Here is a 20,000-nt window from a genome sequence, read left to right as displayed (position 1 = left end):
ACGTTATTCTACTGATAGTAAGGGACCCAAATCTTGGATTAACCACTAAGGAGGCTGTCCTATTAGCTGGTGCAAAGTACTGGGGCTGCTGTATTGCTATTTGTGGAATAGATTGTAGACCATGCAGTAGCTTCTGGCGGGGCCTCTCAATGCCATATTAGTCGGTAATTGTCACGGCTTTACCTTATCATCTGCTACAAAAAATACATTTCTTCGTTTATTTTCTTTCTTACTTTCCTCTCTGCCCTACTTTTAGCAAGCCTGTCGACTTATTCCAAAAATCCAAAAACTCCCCCATGAAAAGTTTCCAGAAAACATACACGATTAAATCCAGATCGTCAACTTCCAACGTAGTCCTCAACTACCTTGCGTCTTCTCCAACATAAGGGGTCTACGTTCCAACCTTCCAGATGTTGAAACCCAATCACAGGAGACAAAAGCAGACATACGATTACTAAGCGAAACTAGCATTGGACAGACTATTTCCCTAGATGAGTTCGTAATTAAAGGTACCCTAATTTAACATGCAAATCTGACCCCCACGTTCGCCTGGGGCATGGAATATGTGCCTACATTATAGATAGGCTTTCATGTGGTAGCGACATCTACAGAGAAGACCCTAATTAACTATATGTGCTTTCGGATAGCACTTGCTCCCATTACTACGTTTATATTTGCCCTCTATCGCCCTACAACAGCGGAGTTACTATCTTTAACAGCATATCTGAGAAAATTGACCACATCCTCAGCTCATCGTCCGGCTATCATTCACGTCTGTGGAATGATTAACTCACTCAAAGACGACAGATGACGGGAGGTTCTGTCAGGATTTCTCTATTGCTTATGACCTCACTCAGATTGTTCTCGAACCCACCCGTGTGCCCGATACAGACGGTCAGTCTGCAAGTCTCCTAGATATTTTTCTCACAACTTGCTATGAGCTATGTTCATCTTTCCTTCTGTTTCCACTAGGATCTTCCGACCACTCTGTTGTATCAGTTAAAATAAAACGAATTGTAACACGTTTTCAGACACACCTCTCTATCGTACAGTATACGATACTCTATGGCTCCAGTACATCTATATCAGATCTACCTCTGTGTTCCATGTTTAAAAAGAATATGTCCTCTATAGTATCAGATCTGATGTAATGGTATATTGTAAGTATAGACTGCTTCATACCCTCGAAATAAAAAAAAAACTACCAGCCAGCTGTGGTTCTCTTTAGAATGTGCTGCTGTCATTGCGCACAGAAATCATTTTTCCATTGCTTTCAACGTATTGAGACTAAAGCCGATTTCAGGACTGCCAGCAACCACCGTAAAAATGTAATAAAGAACGCGAGAGATTTGTTTGCTCAGTTACTTGGACATAAATCAAACTTTTTAATTTGTTTGAGCCCAAGAAAATAAATGTTAAATTGGTCAAAATTGAGGCCAAAGTTTAAAAAAGAACATTAATCTCTGCGGTCTCTACCAAATTACTCAGCCAATTCCTGGTCTAAACATTTAAGATATTACGTTAAAGATATTCAGTGATAGGGCAAGCTTTCTAATCAGTTTGTGTCGGTTAAAGGTTAAAAGATTTGACCTTTGCGGTGTCTAGCAAACTACTCAGCCAATCTTGGATTTAAACATTTGAAATTGATACATAGCGGATATTCAGACATGCGGCAAGCATTTTAATCAGTTTTGGCGCGAAAATGTGGCTCCCAAAAGGTCAAACTTGAAAGAGTTGGCCTTTCCAGATTCTACCAACTTCCTCCGCCAATTTTGGGTCTAAACACTTGAAATTTTAGATGTAGGTAACTTGGACGGGTAAAACTTTATATTTTTATCTGAGATTATATTATAATACATGTTAAGTCGTCAAAATAGGGGTCCAATTCAAAGAAGTTGACCTCCGCGGTCTCTACAGAATTACTCAGATAAATTTTGGTCTAAACATTTGAAATCTTACGTAAAGTGTATTCAAATATAGGGCAAGTTATGAACAGTACATAGGGCCCGAGCTTTGAAAATTTCTTAAAATTGGTTTTAGGCCTGAAATTTGGTTGTCAAAAGGTCAAAATTCAACGATTTGACCTTTGAAAAATCTATCAAATTCCTCCGCCAATTTTGGGTCTAAACACTTAAGATTTTAGATGTAGATCTCGTTGAGATGGCTCAAACGTTTTAATTTAATTTGAGCCCAAAACAATAAATGTTAAGGGGTCAAAGTTAAAAAGAATTTGACCTCTGCGGTCTCTACCAAATTACTCACACAATTTTTGGTCTAAACACTTCCAATTTTACATAAAGTGTATTCAGACGTAGGGCAAGCTTTTTGATCAATTTTTAGCCGGAATTTTGGCTTCCAAGGGGTCAAAGTTAAAAAAGATTCGACGTATGTAGTGTTTAGCAATCTATTCAGCCAATTTTGGGTCTAAACATTTGAAAATTTACATAAAGGGTATTCAGACAGGCAGCAAGCTTCTAAATCAGTTTCGCGCGAAAATTTGGCTTCCAAGAGGTCAAAGTTGTACCTTTTGCAGACTCTACCAAACTCCTCCGCCAATTTTCAGTCTAAACACTTGGAATTTTAGACGTAGGTTACCTGCACATGAGTCAAACTTTTTAATATATATATATATATATATATATATATATATATATATATATATATATATATATATATATATGCACATGAAGTTATGACCAGCACATATATATTGCCTACATTACTCTCAAAGTTAAGCAACGATGAGTCTGGCCAGTATAAGATGGGTGCCCATTTCGTGGCGAAATTAAAAGAATATAACGGGTATTCACTGCTATTTTCATTTTTTACGGCGTTTTTGAACATTTTCTTTAACGGAACTCACACCTCTGACGTTAATCTCGTGTAGCCAACTCAGCGTTTCCGACTCTTCAAAATACAACCGCTGAGAGACAGCACACGGATCTTTACTACTGACTTTTCTTTCTCCAACTTTGCAAATTGGAAAGAAAGAAGAAGAAGAAGGAGAAGAAATAAAATACTAAAGATTGAGTTTGACTCCGAAATATATTTTTAAATTTTAAATTTAAAACAAATAAAATATTTTTCCGTAATATTGCGTTGTAATTTGGCTTTCAAGCGCACCTGTTGCGTATTTATTTTATCTTAGTTAATATTTTATTAATTGACTATCTATAATTATTTTATATTTATTTTCTTAGATAATATTGATAACGATCAAATCGAGAATGTATGTATTTACGTTTATTTTTATACGAAACTGATTATTGAATTTGTCTTCGACAATTTAATTGTTTAGTTAGACTTAAACTTTTCTCAAGTATAACTTTGTATAACTTACATGAATAAATATTTTATGGAGTATATTTTAACATTTAAACACACTCCTAGTATTGCCATTTAGTTAGGATTAATTAACTTTTTATTTTCGTTAATATGAGAGATTTCTTAATATTTTCCAATACATTTGTTTATTTTCTCCGCTCGAGGGAAGCGACTTACTTGCAGAAGTATACTGAATTGTTTCTCTAATATCATATTATTTTATTTTATTCTCTAGATTTAGTGAGTTTACCTGTAGACATTAAATATTAATCTTTTTCTAATTAAGTAGTTTTACTTTATTCTATTACTTTTCTTTTTATTTTATTTCAATATATATATATATATATATATATATATATATATATATATATATATGTATATATAACATTGAATCTTCAATTGCATATATATATATATATATATATAGTTAAATAGAATTGTAGAAGGCGGTACAATGCAGACGTAACGGAAAGACACAAGCTGGAGCAGTTGAGAAATTTATTAATACAACTTATAAATACATATGTACATATTCATATTTCATATACACAGTATATTTATATTTGCACAGTGGCTACCTGGGAAAGTCGGTCTGGTGGTATGTACGTGTAATATAATATTTCGAGAAATATCTCTTCGTAAGTAGTCTATGTTTATATTGAGGAAATTTAATTAACTAATATATTTGTTGTTTGTGTTTCTGCGTTCTGTTTGAGGTGGTGGGGGTGTAGACTTAGAATAAATCGGTTGGTCAAGGGAGACTACTTGATGGGTTGTTCTAAGGGGGATAATCGTTACCGATATTCCTTCTCAGTTAGATGTATAACGTTGCATTATTTTTTGTGTATTTATTTGTTTGCTTATTATCTTATTTTAGTGATATAATGTAAACTACTATAAAAAAATAAATAAATAAATAAAATAAATAAATGAATTAGAAATAAAAATAAGTAAAAGAAAAACAAACAACTCAATCATATTAAATTAAAAAGCCAGCAACAAGGTCCGGACAATTATTTAGCCCGATACTGTTACTATTTACTGTTTACAACAAGACGTTTGAACCAAAGATAAACTATTATAAAAAATTAAAAAAAAACAAAAAAAAAACAAAAACAAATAAAAAAATAAAATATAATATAAAATAAATAATTTAGAAATATAAAATAAGAACTGAGAAAAAAAAACCCTAACCATATACTACCCACAAGTCCCGAGCGATGATTTGCTGCGGTATAGTTACTGCTTACAACAGCACGTTTGTCAAAGTCAAGTAAATATCTTACGAAGAGATCTTTCTCGAAATATTATATTACACGTACATATCATCAGACCGACTTTCCCAGGTGACCACTGTGCAAATATAAATATACTGCGTATATGAAATTTCTTACCTGCTTCAGCTTGTGTCTTTCCCTTACTTCTGCATTGTACCGCCTTCTACAATTCTATTTAACTACATACTATACAATGCTTCAAGCAAACTACACCCACCTCTTATATATATATATATATATATATATATATATATATATATATATATATATAGAAAATAAATATATATATATAATTGAAGATCTAATGTTTTTAACTGATATAGAAATGCGAATATTTTTTGTAAAATCTCATTTTATAAAAATAAATAACGAATGATGGAAATTTAGCGATAAATATAGTTTACCGGTGCGTATCAATTTACGCAAACTTTACATTGTAAACTTGTACTCCCATTTACTTAGAAATTGCTTCTAAATTCATAATAATCTGAAACGCATTTACTTTTGGAAAGAGCGGGTTGTTGTTTTCAACTCATTAAAAAAATAATAATGTACAGCGGTAACTCACAAATTTTTTAAAAACTGAAATTAGAATAAAGATGGCCGAATCCCATATTAACAATATTCAACTTCAAATTAGAAAAGTTTAAGGTTTAATGCAGATTTGACAATGGCTTTATTTGAATGTTCTTGTAATTGGCCATTTATTCTCTTTTTGATTCTTTCTTTCTTTGATTCTTCGTATTACCTGACTCATCTCCACCGCGATTGATAAAAATAATAATAAAAACACTCATAATTCAAAAGAACCCATTCACAATTGTAATGCTAAACAGGTCATCTATAGAGGAACTCACTACAAATCTAAGATAAGAGAAATTTAAAGAATGTTTCTAAAGCTTAAGATCATTGGTCACTTACAACAACTTCTAATTCTTTTAGGAAGAGATAATTTAAGCATAAGCTTTATCGCTTTCACAAGCACATAACTTGATAATTTGAAGTTCAACTCTTTTAACATTTAAAGTTTTCTTTGTTTTAAATTTGAATCTGTATGTTTCGTTAATTTGACGTTGCATTTATTAAATTTAAAGTTTAATTATTTTCAATTTTAAATCCCATATGTTTAATTTGAAAGAGGAATCTAATGAATTCGCGATTTAATATGGCTTGTCTGAAGTTGATCTTTCTAAATTTGATGTTGGACATCGTTGATCTATAGTTTATATTCATTAATTTTCAGCTGTTTGTTTTTGATTTGATTTGATGTTAAGCTTTCTTAATTTGAGCTTCAATTGTTTTTGCTTGACGATACATAAGTTTTTACTTTTGTTCCGCGCTTACCTCTGTAATTCTTTAAAGTAAGCTATGTGTATATTTATTTATATATACACATATTTATATATATTATATATTTCTATGTGTGGAATTTCTTTTGAAACTTATAGATCGATAATTATGAACTTTGAAACCTAGCTTCTAAGCGCGTAGGTGAGTAATGTTGGCCATGTTTACTTTGGTTTAGTTTTGTGCAAATGGTTCACAGAGACGTAGAATCCCTTTTCTGAAATGACATATACCTTTGATTTCTATGACATTTGATTAATAGCTATTAGTAATGTTAATCGGGAATCGGAAAGATTGGAACTATTGGCGTATTGGAAAGACTTGTGCCTATTTTCCGATGCCAAACACGATTCTTTTAGTTGTCTTTTTTTATTTGATTTTGTTTAAAACCAAATCTCCAGCTGTTGGTAGTAATGTTAAAATAGTAAATATTTATTGATTTTAAACAACCAGTAAAACTAAAGATCTATGGATCACGCTCCTCCCACAAGTTTGTTTTTATGTTTGAGAAAAACATCTGCATATTTTACGTCTGTTTTTACGCTGATCAGGGAAAACTTATAACTCTATAGTTTAATCTTTCGAAATGTATTAAAAAAATCGGAATTAAAATCATAATTTTATCGGAATTGGGAATTTGTTAGGAATCAGTAAAAATCGTGAACTACTTATTAGATATAAATTATTAAATATTACTTATTCTCCGTTATTTGCAATATAAAAAAAGGGCATGAAAGACATAATATGGACATGCTATTTCATTTTAAAATTCAAATATTTCAGATTTGCATCAATATTACTCCATGGTCACTAGACACCAATAAAACAAGTTTTTCTAACTTTAAATATATTCTTAGGAACTTTTGCATTTAAGACTTAAATTTGAGACATATTCTAGAATCACAATTTCATAATAGATTTTGATAAAAATTCGAATAAGGATTTAAGGCAAAAGTTTTCCTAGTATTATAATACTAGCATGGGTGCCTGGAGTTGCCCGGGTGTTTGGAGGTGTGTGTTGAGCAAAAAAAAAAAATTGGTAGTAGGAAGGCAGGTTCGAACCCGTACCGCGAAAGAGGAAAAGAACGGGGAAAACGACGTCTTTTCTGTTACGACCACCGCCAAACCGGAAGTGACGTAGGTTTAAATTAAGGCTAGACAATCGAAAAGAGAGGATGACTTTCAAAAATATCGGCGAAAAAAGCGACCCCTCTCTGTGGAAAAATGCCCAGTTGAGGGTGGAGAAATTAATGTTTTAGCCAATTTTTCGGTATTTGTCGTCTGAAGGGTCGAGCTTCAAAACGATACTGATCTTGTGAAAATCCGTCGCCTCTGTCGAAAGTTTTAGGCAGATATGCAAACATACATACATACATCTATATATTGGTAGCTCAAATTTTTTACCCAAAGCGATTAAGTAGCTTGCCCTATCTCTGAATATCATTTATGTATGATTTAACATGTTTAGACCAGAAATTTTCTGAGAAATTTAGTAAAGACCGCAAAGATCAAAATTTTTTTTTTAACTTTGACCCCTATTATGACCCCTTTACATTTTTTGTTTTGGGTTCAAATTAAGTTATTAAGTTAGATGCATGGCAACGGAACCTATAATTAAAATTTCAATTTTTTATACCCAAAATTAGCGGGGGGAGTTTGGTAGAGTACTCAAAGGTCAAAGCGTTTAACTTTGACCCGTTAACAGCCAAATTTCTGCCCGAAAATGGATTACAAAGATTTTCCCAAATCTCAGTACCCTGAATATCAAATTTCGAGTCTGTAGACTGGAAATTGACTGGAAATTGACACAGCTATTGCGTAGGGAAATGTACACAGACAGACAGACAGACATACACTTTCACTTTTATAGATATATAGATTGTGGCCCTGGATGAGCTTTTAATGAAAATACGGACATGAATTATAAAAAGTAAAATTCATTGAACATAAAACAGCATATACGTAGAGCAACCGTCGTAGTAAGTACCGCTAAGATGGCGGACTACAAAAGTACACTGATCAGTATTTACCACTTTCCCACTGTGAGAGTATGTGAGACAAAGTCGGATGGTGGGAAAATGTGCTAGCACCCAGGATGAGGAGCACTCATGAGTAGGCTCATCGGTATTCCCTAGTTCCTCAGACAACAAGCAATTAATTTGCTCCTTCGGAAAGTCGGAACGGTGGACCTCCTACATAGAACATTTTCTCTCAGTTCGACAGCAAAAAACGCCATCAAAATGCTCCAGTTTCCGTCGGACTGATTTTCAGGTATGAAACCTCGTCGTGTACTATGAAAGTACAATGACCAATATTTACCTCTCTCCCACTGCGAGACGATATGACACAAGGTCGGAAGGTAGGAAAATAAGTCAGTGCTCCAAGAGGGGCAATTCGGCTCTGCAAATATATGCTGAGGAGCCTCGTCGGAATACCGACGGGGGCGTCCCAGACAACAAGCGATAAATTTGCTCCTCCCAAAAGCCGGAAGGTAAGGCCAGGGAGACTGGACCACCTAAAGCTACAAAGAACATTTTGCACCAGTCCGACAGCAAAAAAGCAATCAAAATGGCTCAGCTTCTGCCGGACTGATTGCTGAAGTGGAAAGCAACCTTGACTTACGTGTACTATGAAAGTACACTGACAATATTTTCCTCTCTTCAATCACAAGACGATGTGACACAAGGTCGGAATGTCGGGAAATAAGTCAATGCTCCAAGAGGACCACTTCAGACTCGTTAGCATTGCCCGGTGAGGGCGCCTCAAGCAACAAAAAACTTGCTCCTCCCGAAAGCCGAGTGGCAAGGTCTGGTAGGGTGAATCTTCTAGGGCTACACAGAACATCTTGCATCAGTCTGACAGCAAAATGGCTATCGAAATGGCCACGTTTCTGTCGGACTGATTATCGAGGATGGAACCTCAACTTATGTGTACTACGAAATTATACTGACCCTAACCCATGAGTCTTAAATTTATATAAGAGTTCGAATTTAGTACATGTGTGAATCAGCATATACATTGATTTAAATCTTTGTAAGGGAGGGGGCAGAACAAGTGGTGGGGTATTGTTGCATTTGTCGAATTAATTTACTTTAATTTAATATTATTCTGATAGTTTTTTTAAAGCATATTGAAGACTATCCGGACTTTCTACACACACACACACACACACACACACACACACACACACATATATATATTAGCAAAAATTGGCGCTGCACGTTCTTCCTCCGCGCCGTCACGTGGTCGCGTTCTAGACTAATCTAAGCTTAGTGCATATCAGCGTCAAGAAAAGCGAAGAATCAATAACGCGAGACGCGGATTAGAAATATTTATGGCAAGTTGAAATACTTATCTTTCATTTAAAAATCTTTGAATAAAGAAAAAAATCGATTAGTCGCTTGTCGATACAGAATATAAGAAAAAACGTGTTTCATTTCATTTTCTTATGTTTTATTGTGAGGAATATAAAAAAATTATAAGTCGGTCAATAAAAAAACGAGTATTCTTAGTGCGTATCTATGTTGGCATGTATGTGCGTGTCTCTGCGTGTATGAATGTGTATGTGTGTATATGTGTGTGCATAGGCATGGTTGTGTGTTTGACTTTCTGTGTGCCGAGTGGATCTCAACTTAGGCGGGTTGAACCGGCATCTTCTGAAGGAGTAATTTCTATGCGAACATTAAATTCCTAAGCGGTTTCCAGTCAGAGAATATGGCGACTTTGGGATTTTTGTAGTCCTTGTCGACGTCCTCCTACATACGGCACTTGCTATTCCTAAATGGTTACCCATGTGGTACTGACCAGGTTAAACGTTGCTTAACCTCGGTGATCTAACGATAACCGGTGTCACAACGTGATTGTGCTGTATATATTTTATAATATAATTATTCCGTTTGTGTGTGAATGTGAATGTGGGTGATGTAGTGTGCGCTCGCGCGTGTGTGTACGTGTTTATGTAGATGTGAATATGTGTGGGTACGTTTGTCTACGTAGATGCTAGTGTTGGGACGAATAATTAGAATCGGAAAAATCGGAACTTTTTAAGGTATCGGAAACGGTATCAGAAAGATTGTGTCTATTTTTTTATGCCAAAGACAATTTTTTAATTGTCTTATTTTATTTGATTTTGTTTAAAGCAAAGTTTTTAGTCGTCAGTTGTAATAATAAAATTATAAATACTAGCGGAACCCATGAAAATTCCGCGGTAGTTAATTTTTGAAAGACATTATAAAAAAAAATGAATGAAAATAAAATAAAACAAATAATAACGAATTTATAACAATGTTTTTTATGAAATTTTTTTAAAGCAAATAGAATTGATTTTAAAAATTAAGATTTTTTTACATTGCTTTGTTTTTTTCCTAAATTATTTTTTAATTATAAATTATAAAGTTAGTTCACTTGCACATTTTTGTCTAATTTTAATAAGGATCTACAATTAAAAAAATCTTACAGTCTCCTCTTAACATGACGTTTTTTATCATAAAATCAAATAATAAAAATAAAAATAAAATACCCAATTTGAAACCGTAAACAGCCAGATTTTTTTTATTGTTTTAAAAATTGTTGGAAAGGAAATGGTTTTAATGATTTTTAACTAATAAAGTACGACTATAAAGGGAGATAATTCGTTTCTCATCAATTAAAGTTTGCTCAAACTAATATCTATAGATCATCCCACACATGTTTATTTTAAAGTTTGAGAAAACATCTGCACATTTAGCATTTTTTTTTACGGTAGTCGAGGAAAGTAACAACCCTATAGTTAAATATTTCGAGATTTATAAAGAATCGGAATCGGTAATTTCATTGGAAACGGGAATGTTGTACCGAATCGGTCATTATATCGGAATTAGGAAAAATATAACTAATTGATGGGTTTCCTTCTTTTTTTTTTCTTTCTTTGAAGATTGTAATGCTGGGTATGGGGTAGCCAAACCAGCTGCCAACATTGCCCCGCTTTTTTATTGAAACCAACCGAGAGCTCATTTTAGTATCCTCGCTGTTCCCTTAAGTGCAATTGTCTGGATCTCTTTTGCACTTGGTTCACCAGGAATATTAGTTAGATAGGACTTCAGGTTCTTCTTCATAAGCCCTGTGGCACCTATGATAACTGGTATGATTGATATCCCCTTTAGGTTCCAGTTTCTTTTTATATCATACATGAGACCTTGGTATTTGGTCTATTTCTACCTTTCAGCTCTGTTAAGACCGCCATCAGTAGGAACACTCACTTCAATCAAGGTTGCAACTCTGTGTGTGTGTGTGTGTGTGTTTAAATGTGTGTATGCGTGTGTGTTTGAGGATGCGTTTGTTTGCGGATGCGTGTGTCCGCGGATACGTTTGTATGTCTCCACAATTAAATGTGTTTGTGTGTGTGTGTGTGTGTGTGTGTGTTGCTAAAGGGCTTGGATATGTGCGCGTGTGTCTGTGTATTGGTGAATATGCACATATCTCTATGGTTATAAATGTTTTTTTTTTTTACGTGTGTGAGCGTGTTTCTGCGTATTTGAATGCTTGCGCGCATGCTTGTGCGCGTGCCTGCGTGTTCCTGTGCGTTTTTTTGTGAGTGCGCGTCTGTGTGCGGTGCTGAATGTAGGTTTATAGGTATGTGCGTGTTTCTGCATCCGTCGATGTATGTGCTTGCTTTCCCGCATGTATGCGTGTTAATTATATGCTTGTGTACATCTGAACGCACACATGTGTTCAGGTTTCTGTGCGTGTTGATGTGTGCGTATCATAGCGTTATGATTGTATGTGGCACTCTATGTGTACGGGAATGTGTGTAAGTCGCCGTGCATATTAATAAATGTGTATAATGTGTGCTGGTGTTCTGTATGCGTATGTGTGTGAGAGTGTATTTTCGTATGCAATTCTTTTATACGCGTGTTTATAAATGCGTCTATGGCTGTATAAGAGTGTGTTTACTTATGTGCCTGTATGCTCACGTTAGTCTACGAATGCGTATGTTATTGCGTGTTCAGAGGTCTATATCAAAATAATTTTGCGCCCATTTTTTTTATTTTCTTTCTCAAACTCTTATGTTGTCCACTCGAAAAATAAAACGTTCAATTGAAACTTTGGAAAAACGAATGAATAGAAAATATAACAAAGGCAGACGCGATTTTGTCTTTGAAATAAAATCTAATGAAGATTAATAAGATCAGAAAAGAAATCATCTATCAATCGGTTTTGTCATACACACACGCGCGTGCGCACACATATAAACTCTCTCTCTCTGACATACATACACACACACACACACGCGCGCACACACACACATACACATATAAATACATATGTGTCTGGGTGCACGTGTGCATGTGTGTGTCTTTTTCTTTAAGTGTTCATATTTGAAATCGACTTTTCTATACGAACAGCTAAAAGAAAGTATTTTTTTTTTTTTTGCTAATTAAAATAATTACAGATCGAAACATTGTCAAGCCAGCATTACGAAGCCTGTAAATCACTGTATAAATAAATAATAATATAAATAATTCTATATTTCATTGAGCAATATTATATAGACCTGTTGAATATTTCTTTGGATTTTTAGTGCGAATACATTCTTAACCTGGAATTATATATATATATATATATATATATATATATATATATATATATATATATATATATACATTTATATATTTTATGTATATGTATATATGTGTATATATATGTGTATATATATGTACACATGTATATACATCTATATATCTATAAAAGTGAAAGTGCCTGTGTGAGTGTATCTGTCTGTCTGTCTGTCTGTGTAAATTTCCCTACACAATAACTCTGTCAATTTTCAGTCTACAGACTCGAAATTTGATATACAAGGTACTGAGATTTGGAAAAATCTTTGTAATCCGTTTTCGGCCAGAAATGTGGCTTTTAAAGCGTCAAAGTTCAACGATTTGACCTTTGAGAACTCTACCAAACTCCTCCGCCAATTTTGGGTCTAAACACTTGAAATTTTAGATATAGGTTCCTTGGACATGGATCTAAATAACTTGATTTGAGCCCAAAACAATAAATGTAAAGGGATCAGAAAAAGGGTCAAAGTTAAAAAATAAAAAGTTAACCTCTGCGGTCTCTATCAGATTACTCAGACAATTTCTGGTCTAAACATTTGAAATTTTACATAAAGTGTAATCAGAGATAGGGCAAGCTTTTTAATCGGTTAGGGTCGAAAATTTGAGCTACCAATATATAAATGTATGTATGTATGTATGCATGTTTGCATGTCTGCCTAAAACTTTTCACAGAGACGATGATTTTTCACAAGATCAGTATAGTTTTGAGACTCGACCCTACAGACGACAAATAAACAATTGGCTAAAAACATTAATTTCTTCATCCTCAACTGGTCACTTTTCTACACGGAGGGGTCGCTTTTTTCGCCGATATTTTCGAAACTCCTTTCTTTTCGATTGTCTAGCCTTAATTTAAACCTACGTCACTTCCGGTTTGGCGGTGGTCGTAACAGCAAAGACGTCATGTTTGTTTGACGTTCTTTTCCTCCTTGGCGGTACGGGTTCGGGCCTGCTTTCTTACTATCATTTTTTTTTTTTTTTTTTTGCTCAACACGCACCTCCAAACACTCGGGAAACGCCAGACACCCATGCTAGCATATATATATATATATATATATATATATATATATATATATATATATATATATATATATATATATATGAGAGAGAGAGAGATATTTTTTTTGCTCAACACGCACCTCCAAACACCCGGGAAACGCCGGGCCCCCATGCTAGTATACATATGTATGTATGTATATATATATGCATGTATATATGTACATATATATGTATATATATAGATAGAGATATAGATATATAATGAGAGAGAGAGAGAGAAAGGAACAAACCAAGTCACACACTTAACAACCTTTTGTCTTTATTGTAAGACTTCTTATTTTCTTTCTCTCAGCTCTGTTAAGCCCAGTATTATTATATAATTATATATATATTATGTGTGCTTGTGCCTGTGTGGCAGTGCGTATAATTGTGCCTTTCTGTGAGTGCGCGTCTGTATGCGTTGCATGAATGTAGGTTTATAGATGTGCGTATGTGCGTAGCTTAATAATTATTATATATAATTACTTCATATGTATAAGAAGTCTTACAATATAGACGAAACATTGCTGAACGTGTGACGTGGTTTGTTCCTTTTTTATCTCTCTATCCTTTTAGAATACCATTTCTATTAATCTCATCATATATATATATATATATATGTATATATATATATATATATATATATATATATATATGTGTGTGTGTGTGTGTGTGTGTGTGTGTGTATGTGGACCTGTGTGTTAATTTATGTGTGAATTGATAATCTAGTATGTATATCTGTCGATCTTTTCTGTTTATCTTTACATTATTACACACACAGGCGCACATATATACGCAATTTCTACAGCTACATACCTAGAAAACAGAGCTGTTAAGCCTGATATAGTGATATGGGTCTAGAGGGAGAAAGTATCAACTCAAGATGAAGTAAGTGTCCCTAATGATGCTGGACTTAACAGCGCTGAGAAGGAGAAGACACCGAAATACCAAGGCTTCATGTACAATATGAAAAGAAACTGGAATCTTAAGAAATTCTTCATAATTCCAGTAATTATGGGAGCAACCGAACTTATAAAACAAATTTCAAAAACTACTTGTTGAATATACCCGTGAACCAAGTGCAAGAGAAATACAAACAATTGAACTCAAAGGAACGGCTAGAATAAAAAAAAAAAGATCTCCATGGAAGTCTACACGAATGGAATTCCAAAATTTAACACTTCGCTGAATAGAAAGTATGCAGTTATGATTCAGTCGCTTCAAGACAGATGTTGACAGCGAACTGAGCTGAATCCAAAATTCGATATTTTTTTATAATAAAGTTGGAGGCTTCTGATTGGTTGATTGTCCTAACCGTAAGTTATAAGTAAATTCGTCGGAATCATTGGGATCATACCCTCACCAGAAATCAAAACTTTTTGTTGTGTCTGTATCAATAACAACACGAACGCAGAAAGTAAAGGGAAAACAAATATATTAAGACGAAAAGATAATACATATTTACAAAGGTGCAGTTGTACTGCAGTTGGAAGATTGTCCGGCAGAGGGCGTGTTAAAGTCTTTCATGGAGCAACCGGCACATGCGTCTTGCCTATCCGGCGTTCGAACACAGCTCTCCGGTCTTGCTGACTTGATACCTTTATCTATATCTTTTCACCCACGTATGCTAATTAGTGGGCGTCTCCACAACACATTTTAACAGTCCTTAGTAATTTGCAATTGTATTCTATGTATCCCCCGCATTGATGATTGAAACTTTAATCTTCAGGAGATTGACACGTACAACTGAATAAAAGTACTTTATCCACGGCGCCAGATGAGAACAGTAGACCGAATTGTCCAAATAATACGAGTTGTCAATGACTTAGACTTGGGAACTACCGCGTTTGGTGACATATGAGGTAAATCAAGTATACCATTGTTTTTTATATGAACTCAAGTCTACTGTTTTTTTTTCAGTTTCTTTTCATTGAAATCGGATTGATTGGCTGCTTCCAGTTCATTTTTAGTTTTCCTCTGTTTTTTTTTTTTTTGTTTTTTTTTTTGTTTTTTTTAACAGGAAGCCATTGGAACACTTCGTTGATGATTCTCTCGGGGGTAAATCTTGGGGTATATCTGTGTCAGCCTAGTTGTTCGCAGAGTCTCACATAATCATTCCTTATCTAAAAAAAAAAAAAAAAAATGCAGGGACAATAAAACAATTTCTCTTCGATCAACCGAAATACGTAAACCCGTTTTTTCTTTTTCGATTCTGATCCAGAAAACCCGCGCGCAAGTTAAAAAGAAAATATATCAAAATCTGTGAGAAGCTGTTTGAATTGGAATTTTGTATAAAAACAAAGTTTAGAGTAAATATGGCGGATGATGAGTTTGTATTTCTGAACAATATTGGAAAACAAACATGGCTCTCGTGACGTCAGGGTCGAAAAACTGAAATTATTAAAATAATGCGGTCAATGAATGTCCTATATATTTAGTTTTACTTACAATACAACAAAAAGTATTGAAGATTTTACTTTTTTCTTTAATTTTCCGCTCAGAATAAAAGATACAATAGAAACCATTCATTTAAAAAGAAAAACAAGATTTAAATTTTATGAAGTGAACAATAAAAGAAATCAATCTTTTCAAATGAAGCGATCAATTTCAGAATTTGAGTGCGTCTTTTTCTCTTTTCACTTTTTAACAATACGACCGATATATGTATATAGCTATTCTTTAATCAATCTCTGTTTATCTATCTATCTATCTATCTATCTATCTATCTATCTATCTATCTATCTATCTATCTATCCAATCTCTATCTATTTATCTATCTATCTATCTATCTATCTATATTACAATAGAAAAATTAAGCGATCAATTTCAGAATTTGAGTGCGTCTTTTTCTCTTTTCACTTTTTAACAATACGACCGATATATGTATATAGATATTCTTTAATCAATCTCTGTTTATCTATCTATCTATCTATCTATCTATCTATCCAATCTCTATCTATTTATCTATCTATCTATCTATCTATCTATCTATCTATCTATATTACAATAGAAAAATTAAGCGATCAATTTCAGAAATTGAGTGCGTCTTTTTCTCTTTTCACTTTTTAACAATACGACCGATTTTTCATCTATCTATCTATCTATATATATATATATATATATATATTCTTTAATCAATCTCTGTCTATCTATCTATCTGTCTATCTATCTATATATTTATCTATTTATCTATCTATCCACCCATTTTTCAATCAATCTCTCTCTCTCTCTCTCTATCTATCTATCTATATTACAATAGAAAAATGCAAGCATGAAAACTAATATGTCGCGAAAAGGGAAGTAACAAGTGAAACACAGAGAATAAATGAATGAAAGGGAAATAATTGGGGAGTTTTTTTTTTAAAGCAGACAAGTGTCATACATTGTTATTACATATGTGCATGTTATGTTTATGGGGGTAAAAAATAAGACTGAAATTAAACAAAGAACAAGTGAATTTACTGAAAGCCTGGGAAAATCATGGATTACAATGGAAAAATGCGAGCATGAAAAGTAATATGGTTAAGCTTAAACATGGAAATGTAAAGGGCTAGTTGTTAAAATTGGAAAAGAACATGACAAGGTATTCTAGTAAAAAATATAATAAATATATAACTTAAAATATTGTAGCATTAAGATTTTTTTTTAATTATAACATTATATAATCAATTTCTAATTCTTAAGTCCTAAAAGATTTTTGTTAGTTTTTACTTGCAAAGAGAAAGTCTACAGATCTTAATATAATTGCTTTCTAGAATTTTCAAATGAAATTAGATCAACACCCCCCCACACACACACATATGGGTGTGTATGTATATATTTCTATATTTTGGCAGCAAGTCAATATTCAGGCAAGTCTGATTGAACACGTCAGAGTTATTGTTTTTGCCGATCTTTATGGATATCTTTTTCATTTACCGAGTAGTCTGTCTAATTTCAGCAGGCAAGTTATATAAAATGGCGCCCAAAATTTATTGTGCAGCCATATTCTTCTCAAGCACTAACAGCATTTAATATCAAACAAGAAACTAAATCAACTATAAAATAAGAAAATTGAAATGAAAAAATAAAAATAAAATAAAAATAATTCGCCCCAACCTTCCTGCACTCACCTTTATAGCCAATTAATAATAATAATAATAATAATAATAATAATAATAATAATATATATATATATAAATAAATACATAAAGCCTCAAAGAAATAGAAAAAGAAAACAACAACAATCGCTCCTGATGATAATCGGATGCACCGATAGAAAGCGCTTGTGAAAAATATGGCCAAATAACAACTTTTGGGCGCCATTTTATATAATATGCCTGCTGAAAATTAAAAGACCGCTCAGCAAATGGAAAATATATACAGAGCGATCGGAAAAAAGACTAACTCTATCGTGTTCAATTAGGCTTGCTTGAATATATATATATATATATATATATATATATATATATATATATATATATATATATATAAAAATAAAATAAGAATTACACTTAAGTTTACCAAAATGATCCAAGATGGCAAAACTAAAGTAAATTATAAATATTAAAGAATTAATATTTATAAAGTAATCTGGATTACTTTGGATCATCTTCCAATTACGCGGTTCCCTTGGATAATACTTGTGCGAATGGAATTTTAACTAACTTTCTTGGATTCTGCATCTTTGGATTTTACCGTCATTGGAAATTTTACCCTTCAGCAGACTATCCATTCACGTGAAATCACTTTTTTATTCACCCTATTCCCTCTGCTTCGCTTTTTTTTTTATAAAGTAAGATCTATGACGTACTTGTAGTTTCATTCAATATTTTTGCGAGCAAAATCCGATACCACATTTTGCTAAATCCTACCCTCTGCTGAGAAGGAAAGTATTTCTTCGAAACTCCGCGGATTAAGGACTATTCATTTATTTAGTGTTTTCTTTTTAAACTTAAATATGCTTTTAACCCTTTCCCAAAGTGTTTATAACATGTAATATTAACTACTAAATCATAAGACCGCTTAAGAAAGTAAGCGTTTACGCATTTTATTGAATTGTTAATCAAACAAATGGTTGAAACCATTGCCAAAAGGGAAAATATGATGGGGGGGAAAATGAAATCTGCTTCATTCGAAACCTTAACCCTGATCTAATAATTATAAAAAAAAACAAAAAAAAAAAACCAGACATTTTCACCTGGTCAAAATGATAAGACAACTGATAATTTATCTAACAAAAGGCGATTATAAATTACTAAAAAGGGTCTCAGTATTAAGTATAGCCTCCATTATTACGAATTACTTCAAAAATTCTCTTCGGCATGCTTGCGACTAAGTCTTTTATCAGTTGCGAAGGAATTTTATCCCATCTACTGAAAACTGAATCAGAAAGTTCCTTTATCGAATCATACTGGGTTCCATCCTTGAACACTTCTTTTGCCATGCATCCCCAAAGATTTTCAATGGGATTGAGGTCCGGAGAACATGCTGGATAATCTAACAATTCTATATTATTTGCTTATCGAGAAGTGTGCATCGCAGCGTTGTCTTGCTGGAAAATCAAATTTCTTCCACACAGACGTGGGCCTTCAGTCCTGATAGAAGGATTTTCAAGCATTGAAATGTACTTCAATGATGTTTGCCGGCCTTTCACTACTTGCAAATTTAGGGTCCCAGCTGACGAGAAAGCACCCCAGATCATTAAAGACCCTCCTCCACTATGCCGAGTTGAAAAAGTCTCTTTGGGCAAAGTGTTATCATGCCAATAGTATTGAAATCCATTTGGACCATCTAGATTAAACTTTTTCTCCCTTTCTCTCTCTCTTTCTATTTCTCTCTCTCCCTCCCTTCTCTCTCTTGTTCCCTTTCTATTTCTCTCTCTTTCTCCCTTTCTATTCCTCTCTCTCCCTTTCTATTTCTCTCTCTTTCTCCCTTTCTATTTCTCTCTCTCCCTTTCTATTTCTCTCTCTCTCTTTCTATCTCTCTCTTTCTATATATATATATATATATATATATATATATATATATATATATATATATATATATATATAAATGGCTATAACTGTATTTCTGTCTGCCTATCTGTCTGTCTCTATATCTTCAACTCTCTCTCCTCCAAAACTGAAAGTTGCAGAGAGGTCAAAATGATAAGACCACTTAAATAAAATCGGTTAGTTTTGAAAAAATGAATACGAAAACTTTCTATGTTACTAAAAGCAACTTGTTAATGGATAAAAAACATCTTACTAAATTATAAATGACAAAAGAGAAACCATTATCAGAGTTTGAGAGAGAAAGGATCTTTGAGCTTAATAGGGGTGGACTATCCCATAGATCCATTGCAAACGAAGTGAATCGTAGTAAAACGGCCATCACAATCTTTTTTAAGAAATCCAGATCAATATGGGCACAAAAAGAGTCCAGCTCGACCAAAAAAAAT

Source organism: Euprymna scolopes, chromosome 16, assembly GCF_053919585.1.
Source record: "Euprymna scolopes isolate OS-2025 chromosome 16, ASM5391958v1, whole genome shotgun sequence".
Taxonomy (NCBI): domain Eukaryota; kingdom Metazoa; phylum Mollusca; class Cephalopoda; order Sepiida; family Sepiolidae; genus Euprymna; species Euprymna scolopes.
Note: the sequence above shows the minus strand (reverse complement) of the source record.